The sequence below is a fragment of the Aythya ferina genome, assembly GCF_964211825.1.
Source record: "Aythya ferina genome assembly, chromosome: 1".
In the NCBI taxonomy this organism is placed as follows: domain Eukaryota; kingdom Metazoa; phylum Chordata; class Aves; order Anseriformes; family Anatidae; genus Aythya; species Aythya ferina.
The window spans coordinates 69,309,005-69,321,315 of record NC_140296.1 but is presented as its reverse complement, the minus strand read 5'-3'; positions in this window follow the sequence as shown (position 1 = coordinate 69,321,315).

Genomic DNA, 12,311 nt, shown 5'->3' with positions numbered 1-12,311 from the left:
TAAAATCCTACAGCTCTGCCACTGAGAACTGTTCGGAATCCAGGTCATTTCTTGTAGTCAACAGCTCAGTGCTCTTCTTGTGCAACAAAGCACCACTCAACAAGTTTTCTTTTATGTGGTTCTGCCTTCACAATTTATTCACTACTGAAAATCTGACTTCATGAAGACCGCATATGTGTAAATGACCTTTTGCTCCTACAAACACGTGGGGTGAATTAATGAGCTGGATTACTCTTTCCTTCTTAACGCAGGGGAAAAGCAAGGTGAAAATATCCATTGGGAGAAGAATACTGAACAATTTCATAAGAATTACTCTGCTTCTCGACTAAAAAGAAACATGCTAGATGAAACAGCCTTGGGAACTTCTGTATTTGTGAAGGCACAATCCCTGCATCTCCCATTTTCTGACAGCTCCATATACAGTAGTAGCTGCATCTATCACAATATTTTCAGTGCATACTGTGATGTGTGACAAACTGCTTAATAGTATATACAAGCTGTTATGGCTGTCAATGACTGAGACATAATCAGGGTTGTCTCATGGCCTCTTTTAGCTGATTATCTTGGTGAAAGCAGTTGTAGTAAAGGCAAAAATCCTCCTTGGGGAGCAGCCTTCTGCCTTTGTGGCAGAAGATGCTGTTCTGCACCACTATTCTACAGCACACCACTTAGTGAACAATGTAGGTAGATTTATCTGAGGCTGAATTGTATCAATGTTTAACTAGTGAGCCATGCTATTTAGAGTTTGCTCTTTGAGTCTTTGCTCAAAGGAAGCAGGGACTTCAGGAAAAGTCTTCAGTGAATGCACAAGAATCTTTAATTCTAACAGCTGAAGATGTAAGTTTGTTCCACTTTAAGCAGGATTTACTGTGGGAAAAAAATATTCATAGTACATCAAGCTCCAGAGAATTATCATTCAAAACAAGCGAAAGTGTACAAGCAAAAATCTACTTCACACAAATGCGTCAAGACAAGCAGTAGCTTTAGTGTTATGCAGTTTCTCTGCATAAAAAGAAACCTTTCAGAAGTTTCTTGTCTGGTTAAAAATTGTTTTCAGCATACATTGGCAGCAACATTTCTTTTCTGTGCTCTGCCACTGAGGGCCGTTTCCCAGAATGGAAGCATTCAGAAAAGTGGTAAATTCTTACTTGATCTCCGGTTTGGAAATCCAAAGAAACCAAAATAAAATAGATTGGAACTTACACACCTTCTGAAGCTGAAGCATCAGTACTGTTTTCTCTTTTCTTTCTCTTCTTTCAAAATACAACTCAGATCTACTCTCATTTAATATCTTCTAATTTAAGGTGCAAAGATAGATTTTTTTTAAAGTCTATTACAAAATAAATGTTCTATCTTCTACAGTTAACAGAGAGCACTGGCCAGTTGCCCAAGTAACTAATCAACATGGAACTTTTATCGAGACATACTGTGAAGCATATACACATTTATTGCTAGTCTATCCTTCAGATGAGCAAAAGAGTTCTAGTTTAATTGCACAGCAACATATCCAGAAATAGACATAGACAGTGACATCTGCACCAGAATTCCTCAACCACTCCTAAAATTTCCAGGAACTGAATAGTACTGTAAATGGTTCCCTGCTTGATAACCGGATGCAAAACCAGTTTTGACTGAAGAGAATTTCAGGTGCTTAGTAACATCTAATTCATCTCCTTTGCTCTATTACCTTTGTTTCCTGAGCAATTTGGACTACTAAAGACCTTTTATCATCCTTAACAGAAGCATTGAGTTCCTTGATTCATTTTTATTTTATGGGGAAAAAAGGGGAACACATGATCTTTTATTGACACAGTCCCACATGACATCCTGATCTCTAAATTGGAGAGAGATGGATTTGAAGGGTGAACTATTCAGTGGATAAGTAATTAGCTGGATGGCCACAGCTAGAGTGTTCCAGTCAACAATTCAATGTCCAGGTGGGGGCTAGTGACACATACTGTCCCTCAGGGGTCCGTCTTAGGATGGGTCACTTTATCAGTGACATAGATAGTTGCATTGAGTGCACCCTCAGCAAGGTTTCCAATGACTCCAAGCTGAGTGGTGCAGTTAATACAACAGAAAGAAGGAATGTCATCCCTTGCTATTGGGACAAGCTTGAGAAGGGAGCCCGTGTGAACCTAATGAGGTTCAACAAGTCCAAGTGCAAGGTGCTGCACTTGGGTCAGGGCAATCCCAGACATGAGTCCAGGCTGGACTTGGGTGTGCTGGCGGACAAAAAGCCAGCAGTGCACACTTGCAGCCCTGAAGGCCAACTGCGTCCTGGGCTGCATCAACAGAGGAGTGGCCAGCAGGTCAAGGGAGGGGGTTGTGTCCATCTGCTCTACACACATGAGGCCCCACTCAGAGCACTGCATCCAGGTCTGGGGTCTCAGCACAAGAAGAATATGGAGCTGTTAGAGCGGGTCCAGAGGGAGGCCATGAAGATGATCAGAAGGCTGGAGCACCTCTCCTATGAAGAAAGGCTGAGAGAGCTGGGGGTGTTCAGCCTGGAGAAGAGAAGGCTCTGGGATGAACTCATTGTGGTCTTTCACTATTTAAAGGGTGCTTATAAAAAAGATGGAGGGTGTTTTTTTACACATGCAGATAGTGATAGGACAAAGGGGAATGGTTTTAAATTAAGAGAGGGGAGATTTAGATTAGATGTTAGGAGGAAATTGTTCACAAAGAGGGTGGTGAGGCACTTGCACAGGTTGCCCAGAGAAGCTGTGGATGCCCCATCCCTGGAGGTGTTCAAGGCCAGGTTGGACAAGGCCCTGGACAACCTGATCTAGTGGGTGGCATCCCTGCCCATGGCAGCGGGGTGGAATTAGATATTTAAGGTCCCTTTCAACGCAAGCCATTCTATGATTCTATGATCTATCTTTCTTTTTGGTGTGGGAGTCTCAGGGCTTTAGAGACTGCCCACAGCCTAGAGACACCTGAAATTCTGACCTTGAAACTGGGAGTGACAGTAGTTTCAGCCCTTGTAAGGCACACTTGGTAAGCCATCTGAACGGGGCCTTTTCTAGACCATATTTTGATTTGGGGCTTTGTGTCCTACTTTAAAAAAAAAAAAAAAAAAAAAAAAAAAAAAAAAAAAAACAAGATTTCTAACACAGCTTCTTTCTTGGCTTCTTTTTTAAGATAGACCTCATGAGGAGGGGAATTCATTAATGTCATTAGCTGCATCTTGTAAGGCTCCCTGGCAAGCTATAAGTATGCAGTTCAAAGACACATGGTTATGTGCTCCCTGGAAAGAGTGCCAGGTGCTCCCTTTAGCTTTGGGTGGCTTTTCAGTTCTCCATCTGCTCCAAAGCAATCACTGTGTCTGAGGGGCACACTGAGGACTTAGATGTATGGGTACTCTAGTTATCTGACGGCTCCTTGGATTTATGACAATCTTTGAACAGTTATTGCATACAATTCATTGCTTTTTTCTCTCTCCCCCCCCCCAAAAAAAAAAAAAAAAAGTTGTTAGAATTTTTTAGCAGGCAATAGTTTACATCAGAGCATGCCAGCACATCTGTGCTGATAGCCAGAAGGAAAGGAAAGGAAAGGAAAGGAAAGGAAAGGAAAGGAAAGGAAAGGAAAGGAAAGGAAAGGAAAGGAAAGGAAAGGAAAGGAAAGGAAAGGAAAGGAAAGGAAAGGAAAGGAAAGGAAAGGAAAGGAAAGGAAAGGAAAGGAAAGGAAAGGAAAGGAAAGGAAAGGAAAGGAAAGGAAAGGAAAGGAAAGGAAAGGAAAGGAAAGGAAAGGAAAGGAAAAGAAAAGAAAAGAAAAGAAAAGAAAAGAAAAGAAAAGAAAAGAAAAGAAAAGAAAAGAAAAGAAAAGAAAAGAAAAGAAAAGAAAAGAAAAGAAAAGAAAAGAAAAGAAAAGAAAAGAAAAGAAAAGAAAAGAAAAGAAAAAAGACACATTTGAAGAAAAATACCTGCACACTTAATTCCCTTCTGCAGACCTCCTTTTGGCACTTCGCAGTAAGATCCTGGTCCTCCTCTAACCCACTGCTCTACTCCCTGGTGAGAAATGGTATTTTGTTTAGGTAGCAGACTTTTTTTCCTCAAGGTGTGCCGATGTCACTGACTTCACTTCAGTAGCTGGTGACAGCAGTGTGCCCACTGGCTCATGAGGATTGCAGCTGTTTGTACTCTTCGCAGCTAAAACTTGGATGTGCCTACGGGACCTCGAGGAAAAATGTTCATCTGAATATCCGAGGCTGTGTTGTACAATATGTTGTCTAATTTCAACACTGTGGTACGCTAGCTTCCCTAGGAGGCTTTCTTAATGTAGTCTAACTGCTCGATATACTCCAGTGGCTGCAATACGCTTCACTCTCTGTGAATGTGGCAAAAGCAAAGCCACTTGAAAACAAACACTGCTTGTCACAGGTGGGGAGAGGAAGGGAACAAGTAAACATAGACCATGCTTGTTAAGCAACAGGACAGCCCAGGCAGCCTCTTCTGTTTTAAAGGCATTGGCAGGCCCCATTAACCAGGCTGGAAAGGATACCTGGTCCATCAGTTTGCGAAGCAGGCGGTGTCCAGAGCCCTTCTACACCATTGGGTTGTCCTCCTTGAGAACAGCATCCAGCACCTTCTGTACATCGACTGAAGGGGGCAGCTGGTCCAAACATGATGCTCAGAAAAAACTGAGATTTTTTTTCTCTTTGAAAAGACCAACAGTGCCATAATGGCAGCGCCCCAAAAGTTTTCATCTGACAGACATAAAAAGAAAGAAGAAAAGGCAGACAGGACTATTCCATAATGCTGCTGCTGGTTACAACCAGGTTTTGAATCAATGTATCACTGCAGGATATTGCCTCCATAATATATTGCATCAATACATCAACAAAGCAGCGTAACTCTGATACTACACCATGCCATAAATCATCCTCCCATCACCAGCTGTAGAATTTATTGATCAGCAAGATGGATATCCAGGAGGAGAAACATACAGATCTCAGGATGTTTTCACCCAATGTTTAAGGAATATGCAGGAACTGAACTTCTAATTTCCTTTTAGAGGAGCATGTGCTGCATCTGAAAAAGAGGTGCCATCTCAGATCTTTCTGAGATCCCCTGGTCCCCTGAGTGCTGCGGTCTCTGCAGAAGAGCTTTTCCCATCTCCATGGTAACAGGAGAAGAAACACAAGTCGGCTGTCTGTGGAGGACCCTCCAGGTACAGCCACCCAGATGTTTCTGCTTCCTAAAATCCAGGCAGCAGTGGCAGCAGCAGGGCTCCCGTTGGGAGTAAAGTCTCCCCAAGACACCTGACCCAGCTCTCCACAGCATTCAGCATTTCCCCCCTTTCTTTTCCCCCACAGCATCCCCCTTTTTATTTTCTCCTGAAAATGACTAAAAGTAAGAGAGAGCCTTTTGGGCACACGTTTGAAGGCGAGCCCGCCCTCCCCAGACAGCAGCAGCAGATGGAGTGGTGAGGCAGGGGAGCCGGGCTCCCAGCTGGTGCGTGGGCGAGATACGTGCCAGCACGGCTGGGCTGGCTGCAAGGAAGCTCCTTGCAGTGCCACCCGGCTGAGTTGGTGCTGGGGTGTGGATTTCAGAGCTCCCTTGTGCCTTTTCTCCCCTCTGCCTGCGTGATACCACGCTCCTAGGCACCGCATCTTAGTGCCGTTCTTCCATTATTCCCCTTCCAGCTTTCTAAGATGCCACTGTAGGTCATAAAGCAACTATTATTTTTCCTGTGAAGCAATGAGGATACCTGCCAGTCCTCCTGAAAACATTTTTTCTCCGAATATTTCACCTTTTCTCCATTTTCCGGAGGAGGATAACATTTTCCATCAGGTCTGAAGGAAATAGCACAAAACAGTGAATCCTTCATAGTACTCTGTTACTATGTTTTCAAGTAAATTAAATTAAATGAACACAATCATTGAAATTTTTGCTGTCAGGAGATGATAGATCCAATGGTCGGTCTCCAACATATTTGGATGGTATTATATCAGTCCTGTGGGAGAGAAAGATATGCTTTATGGTGTAGAAAGAAACACGATTGTGCAGATCTCAGAACGATACTACAAGGAGATTGACCTTCCTGGTGGAAATGCTGGAGTACGTACGTTACTACAACATTGTCTTCAAGATCTTAAACGCACAAGTAAATCTCTAAAAATTAGACCCCAAGGAAAAAGCCCTAAGCGCTAGCTGGTAACCAGCAGGTTATTCGGAGACTTTCTGAACATCTCCTATAACAACACATAACCTTCATACAGAGCACTGCCACTCCAGACTGACAGTTTCTACACAACTGTTCACAGAAATGGTGTGCTGTTCTTCCCATCAAGCAGAGGGGATGTATGCCGACTGTCAGGTGGGTGACTTGCTCATCCCAATGCCTGGGGCCAAACATATTGTGATAAAAATCTTTCAGAAACATCAGTTGTGAGTGAAGAAGAGTCAGTCATGACTGCTGCAAAACCCCGCTTTCCTCTAGATGCAGCCAAGTCTTAAGGCTATTTTTCAGAAGACTGGAGAAGGTTGGGATCAGATATCCTCTCAGATTAGTAAATCAGACATTGGGTGGATTATGAAAATAAGAAGATGCAATTAGTGTGGAATAAAATGATAGTTAAGGTAAATAATACAAAATAAATATTCTGAAGCAGCTTCTGATGTAGGAAAACCTTTACTGTAAATGAAAAGAACACAACCAGCACAAATCTAGAGTTCATGAATAAAATATGAGTAAAAAGTATACTCAAAAGTCAACAAAGGAACATTCAAATGCCACTGGTAACTAGCAATGAAAAATTGAATTAAATTATTAGCTTAAATGTTTTCACTGAAATAACTGAAAGAAGCATCTTACTACTTATATTTTCAAAACACTTTGTGCTACTGTTTTCAAAAGTATCCATCATTTATATAGCTTGACATTTTTAATATTTAATGCTCTTAATATTTTCATTAACTAAAATTTACTGGAGAACACACAACTTAGTAAAATATACAATTTTCAGCTATTTTAGTAACACATTATATTCCATTTGCTTTTGGATTTGCGCTTTTTGTTGTTGGGCTTGGGGTTTGTTTTGGCAGCAAACTGATCCCATTTTGTCTTCTTGAAATACAAAACTAATTTGAAATGGTACAAATTGAATATATTTCATTGCCTGCTCTTATGCATTTTAATAGCTTCCATGATTAACTGCTAAATGGCCATGGTTTCTTATGGAAAGTACCATATCATGTTCCGTAATTAATTCTCTGATTTCTGTATCATGATATGTGATATTAGCAATGAAGAGGAAGTTACATCAGCTTCTGCCCCATTAGTAGGTGTAAATGCACATCCTTTGAGGGTCTCAGTAACCCTCTAGTTCTGTTTCCTACCTGTGTATTTTCACAAGCCACAGACAAAGAGCAATAAAGAAGTGTACCCCATCTCCCAACCTCACCCCCTCTACCTCCAGTCTGCTCTGCAGCACTAACGCTGCCAGAGAAGCAACAGGTCAGCCGAACCCCTTCTTTGTTGAAAACAGCCCCCGGGGAACAGCAAGGGCTTTTTAAAAGGCTCTTCCATTTGCTTAATCTTCACATATACTTCCATGGAAATGCATGCAGAGTTGTAGTATGCTGATCACATCAGAGTCAGTTTTAGTTCATGAGTTATGACCACTCTCAACTTCTCCTCAAGATATACATATGAAACATAAAACACACTTTTCAGTTCATTCATGCCTGATGAATTTCCTGGAGAACAGGGCCATGAATTTTTAACAGCTCTGCAAACATAAAAGCAAATACTATATACTCTCTTTTTATTCTTCTCTACGCAATTTGATGAATGAAGTTGTCCCTGTGCTCTCAGCAGAGGGATCTCCACCAGCACAGATGCTCACTCCGTGTGCAAAGGCAGTATTTCACGCCCCTGCCCTGATCAATGCCTTCCATTATGCAGAGAACAGAAGAAACACTGAAGTCCACTCTCTGTTCCAGGTCCGTTTCTCCTTTCTGATTGTTTGCCAGAGAAGGGAACATTATGACTTTTCTAACCACTCCAGCCTATTTGCATTCTTTGTAGCCTTCTGAGCAAAGACCCTTGAGAAACACAACTTCAGTAGAACTGCTGCTGAGATGGGGCTCTCAGAAGGCTGTTTTAACCAAGTCCAGTCTTGCTCTTTTTTTCTCTGTCCCCCCTCTTCAGCTACACCTGCAGCACCTTAGCTAGTAAGCTGCTTCCCACTGAGACATCAGAAGGTAAATTTGCTACCTTAGATTTATCAGAATGTGTGTAATTTAGTGTGAGGACAGGAGGAATGTGCAGCAGTTCATTATGTTGCTTTATATGTGTTCTCTGGGCTTTGTATAATTTTGCCATATTTTGGAGTTCCATGGGTAAAAATAAGCTCAGCCATTGCCTGCTCTGGAAACCTGAGAGCAGCTTTAGTGTAGTAAAAGACAGTGCTAGCTTCCTGTGAGATTTAACTTCTTCAATCTACATCCTATATCTTGACCAGAAAAAATAAAAACAGACCATTTAAGTGTTTTTTGTTGTTGTTGTTGTTGTTTTTTTCCCTCTGACTGCACCCTTTTCTGCTGTTCCTTTTCATTAAAACTATGGATTTATGTATTTTCTTCCCAGCAACTTAATCTGAGCAGGACTTACATTTTACCTTCATCACTCTACGGCATAGAAAGTACTGTCACTGTTTAAGAGCTAAAAATAATAATCCTATAGCAGCCCCTGGCCATTATTATTTTCACTGCCATGTAGTTTTCATTTTTGTTGCCTTCCAAGACATGAGTTATTTCTCTGAATATGTGAACATGTACACATTGTCTCAAGGAAAAGCTGCTCAAATCACACACTTGAGCTCCACAGGATTGATAGATTTGTTATCAGCATCTTTCCAGCGCTCCGCTCCCAAGTGCTGTTCACACTCACACTCCCACTTGACCTGCCGTGGTTTTCCCAGCCACCTTCCCTGGCTGGGCTCAGCACATAGACCATGGTAATGATAGCATGGGCTGTGCACTGGCACCATCCTGGTGACCCCACCTGAGAACTGCAGGAGCTGAGGAGCTGGGACTTGCTGGTTTCTGCAGTTCTTCCAGCAGGGCAGTAACTTCTGGCAGACAGCAAGGTAGGGTGGCAGCTTCATCCATGAGCCCCAGAGCATAGCCACAGACATGATAGCCTGCTGAGGGGTGTTCAAAGCCTGCCCTCCAAGAATAAACTACCTCCAAGACAGCTAGTGTTTGAGATACTCTAAAAAGCTACTATAGTTAACTTCCCTTTTAGCAACATTTTACTGTGAATACCAAGGAATGAGGTAAGCAGAGCAATTAAAATGCAGAACAACCTTATAGGTCATACTGCAAATTACAGTTTGTAGGAACCTAGCCTCTGATTAGCAAGTGCCTAAGTTTTAGCACAGGAAAAAATCCAGTAAAAAGAAAAAAATAATTCCTATGCGCACAAATCCTGCTGAATTTGAGGTTCAGTGCCTAGTGCTTTCCTGTATTCTGATCTGTTTCCTGAAATTTACTGATCAAAATCACTGCAGGACACAAACACAGAAAAGACACAGAAAAAAAGACAGAAACTAGCCCAACACCACAGAAGGATCACAACCCTTTTCCAATCATCAGTATGCACCAAAGGCATAACAGTGATTTTCTCAAAAAAAAAAACAAAAAACTAGTTTATCAATTAATTTATATATTTATATGTGATGTAAACTTTCAATAGAAATTCCTGTCAATGTTTTACAGCTGTTTCTCCAGGCATCAGTAAGCACAGAGCTAATCTCATCTACTCCCTTTTTCCTATAGACTGGTGTTGTGGGGACACCTAAATAGCTGTCATACCAGTTGCTTGCAATCACTCAGGGCAATTCATCTTGCCTAGTTCTGATCACTAAAGAGTTATTCTGGACTTAAATACGTATTATGAGTGTCATGAGTGAGGCACACTAATAACTGGAATGAGACCCTGTAGAGGTGCCTCTCTCTCCCTTTAATGACAGCATAAAGAGTCTAGATACTACCTGAGATCTTGTCTGTTTAAACAGCTTAAACAATGAAAGGCTGTGTAGACCAGGAAAAGCAGTCACCCTGATGTCATCATTAAGGAGCTATATTCATAAATCACATGCATTCTGTCTTGCCCCCTCTGAAATGAGTAGAAACTTTATTCTGATTTCAATGGAGCTAATGTGACATGACTTCAATCAAAAGCAATAAATGAATAAATAAATAAAAAAAAAATGTTGCTTTCCCTTACTTCATTTGAGTTTAAGGTTATGGCTGAAAAATAGTAATTAATTATGAAATTCACAGCCATTTTTAGATAGCAATGTACTTACAGTATAGGAGCCTGCATGTGAGTTGGTGGTTAAGATCTCACTACAGTTAGTGGACATCAGATTAATGCAGCATCAATATCAACTGAATATCTGAGTGATGTATTTGTCCAGTTTAGATAATGGGAAGATTCTGTTGCCTGAATGTTGGTGCCATTTTAGGCACATACTGCTTCAAAAATGGAAAGACCTCCCTGATAAACTAGATGTCTTTGATATCCCAGAATATCTCAAATGGCAATAGGTGCCACATTTAGGTAAAAAAAAAAAACAAACAAACAAACAAAAAAAAACACTATGCTGAGAGTTTAGACACCCATGGACACGCATATGCAGACACCTGAAGTTAGGTTCCTGTAAACTGAGGCAGAAATGCCTCTCATTTTATATGCACAGTGATGTGCTATGCCACTATGCCATTAAAACTTGAATTCAGCTTTCTTTCACCACTGCCTTTAGCTTCCCAGTGTTTCCCTTCTGTGCTCGCTTCTTACTTGGTGCCACCCATAACTCCTCAGGAGGAAGTGAATCGGGTCTCTCCTCCCAAAGACAGGATTGCTGGCAAGCTGAGGCATCAGGGAGGGGCTGATGGAGGTAATCTAGCAAAGCCAACCCAATGATTTTTAAACTGGCTGGGATGGGTTTATAGGCCTCAAAGTTCAGCCCAGCACAGACCACAAAGACCATCAAAAAGCATTATATGAGTTATGGTCTCCTGGCAGGAATGTAGAAAGTAAAAAAGTATGGAGTTCACCAAAACACGTCTTTTCTCCATAAGCCTGTTTCAGAATACAGAACGTTTCAGATGTCAAAAATGTGGTTTCCTTCTTGTCACTGTGATAGCATTAGCTTTAGGTTGATTCCCGCTGCTCCATGACAGCTGTTGCAGAAATCAATAGGAAGGTACAGAACGTAAGTTTGTCGCATAAGTTTAAGCTAACCAATCTCTCATCTTGCTATAAAATGTAACCTGGGCATCTCCATTGTGATATCTGGCCACTGGAAAATTAACGCTGCTACGGGAGCATTGTGGCTAATTGCATCCATCAATAAAAATAGATTCCACACACACACAAAGGCATCAATTAAAAGCAAGAAGCTATGAGAAAGCAGTCACTTTTAATGCATCATTTATCACAACAACCCAGTGCTCTGCTCCTCTACAATTTTTAGAACTTCTATTGCCATGACAACAGGATGCAGCCTTTACACAGTGTGGGCCAAACCCTGCCCTTGGTGACACAGATGCAAATTCAGAGTAACTTTGCTGAAATGCCTGGAATAGCAGCGATGCAAGTGCAGTGTAACGGAGGCAGAATGGGTCCCACGCTCTCCTTTATGTAATTATTTTCTTCTTCTTCTTTGCCTTGTCAGGAAGAGAAGGTGTTTTTCTCTTCTACTCTGAGTAAGCTCATAACGTAGTGGAATAATCAGACATAATGACAGGTTAAACCACAAAGGAGTGTTACATCCTAAATACCATATTAACTTAAATTTTAAATTTGTATATTAACAGTTATTTAAAATGCCTAGGGAAAGAGCAAATCTGAAACAGGAACACATTCTCTCTATTCAAAGGCTCCATTGAAATCACACAGTATAATAAATATCTTGCCTAATAAGCAGACATAACCAAGTGTAAATTCAGCCCTGTTTGGCTGAACACCCTTATGGGAAGAAACTCACAGAGGGGCTCCTGTGTCTCTCTGCTTAGATCTGGCCCCACACAGTCACACCCTTGAAGATGCTCCAAAATCACTGTCCCACAATGTTCTCAGGCGGGCCAATCTTCCCCATGAAGTCAGCAGGAATTCACTGACAGGTAAATACCTATACACAGATGGCTACAGCTGAAGAAAGCAGAGCCCCTGGATCTGTTTCATCTGGATTGCTCTACAAAAGTGTTTACTAGACTGCCAGCCAAATAAACATTTTCATTAACTACAATAGCAAGCAGAAATCCCATTGAACAAGTGCTGTGGAACTCAGTAAA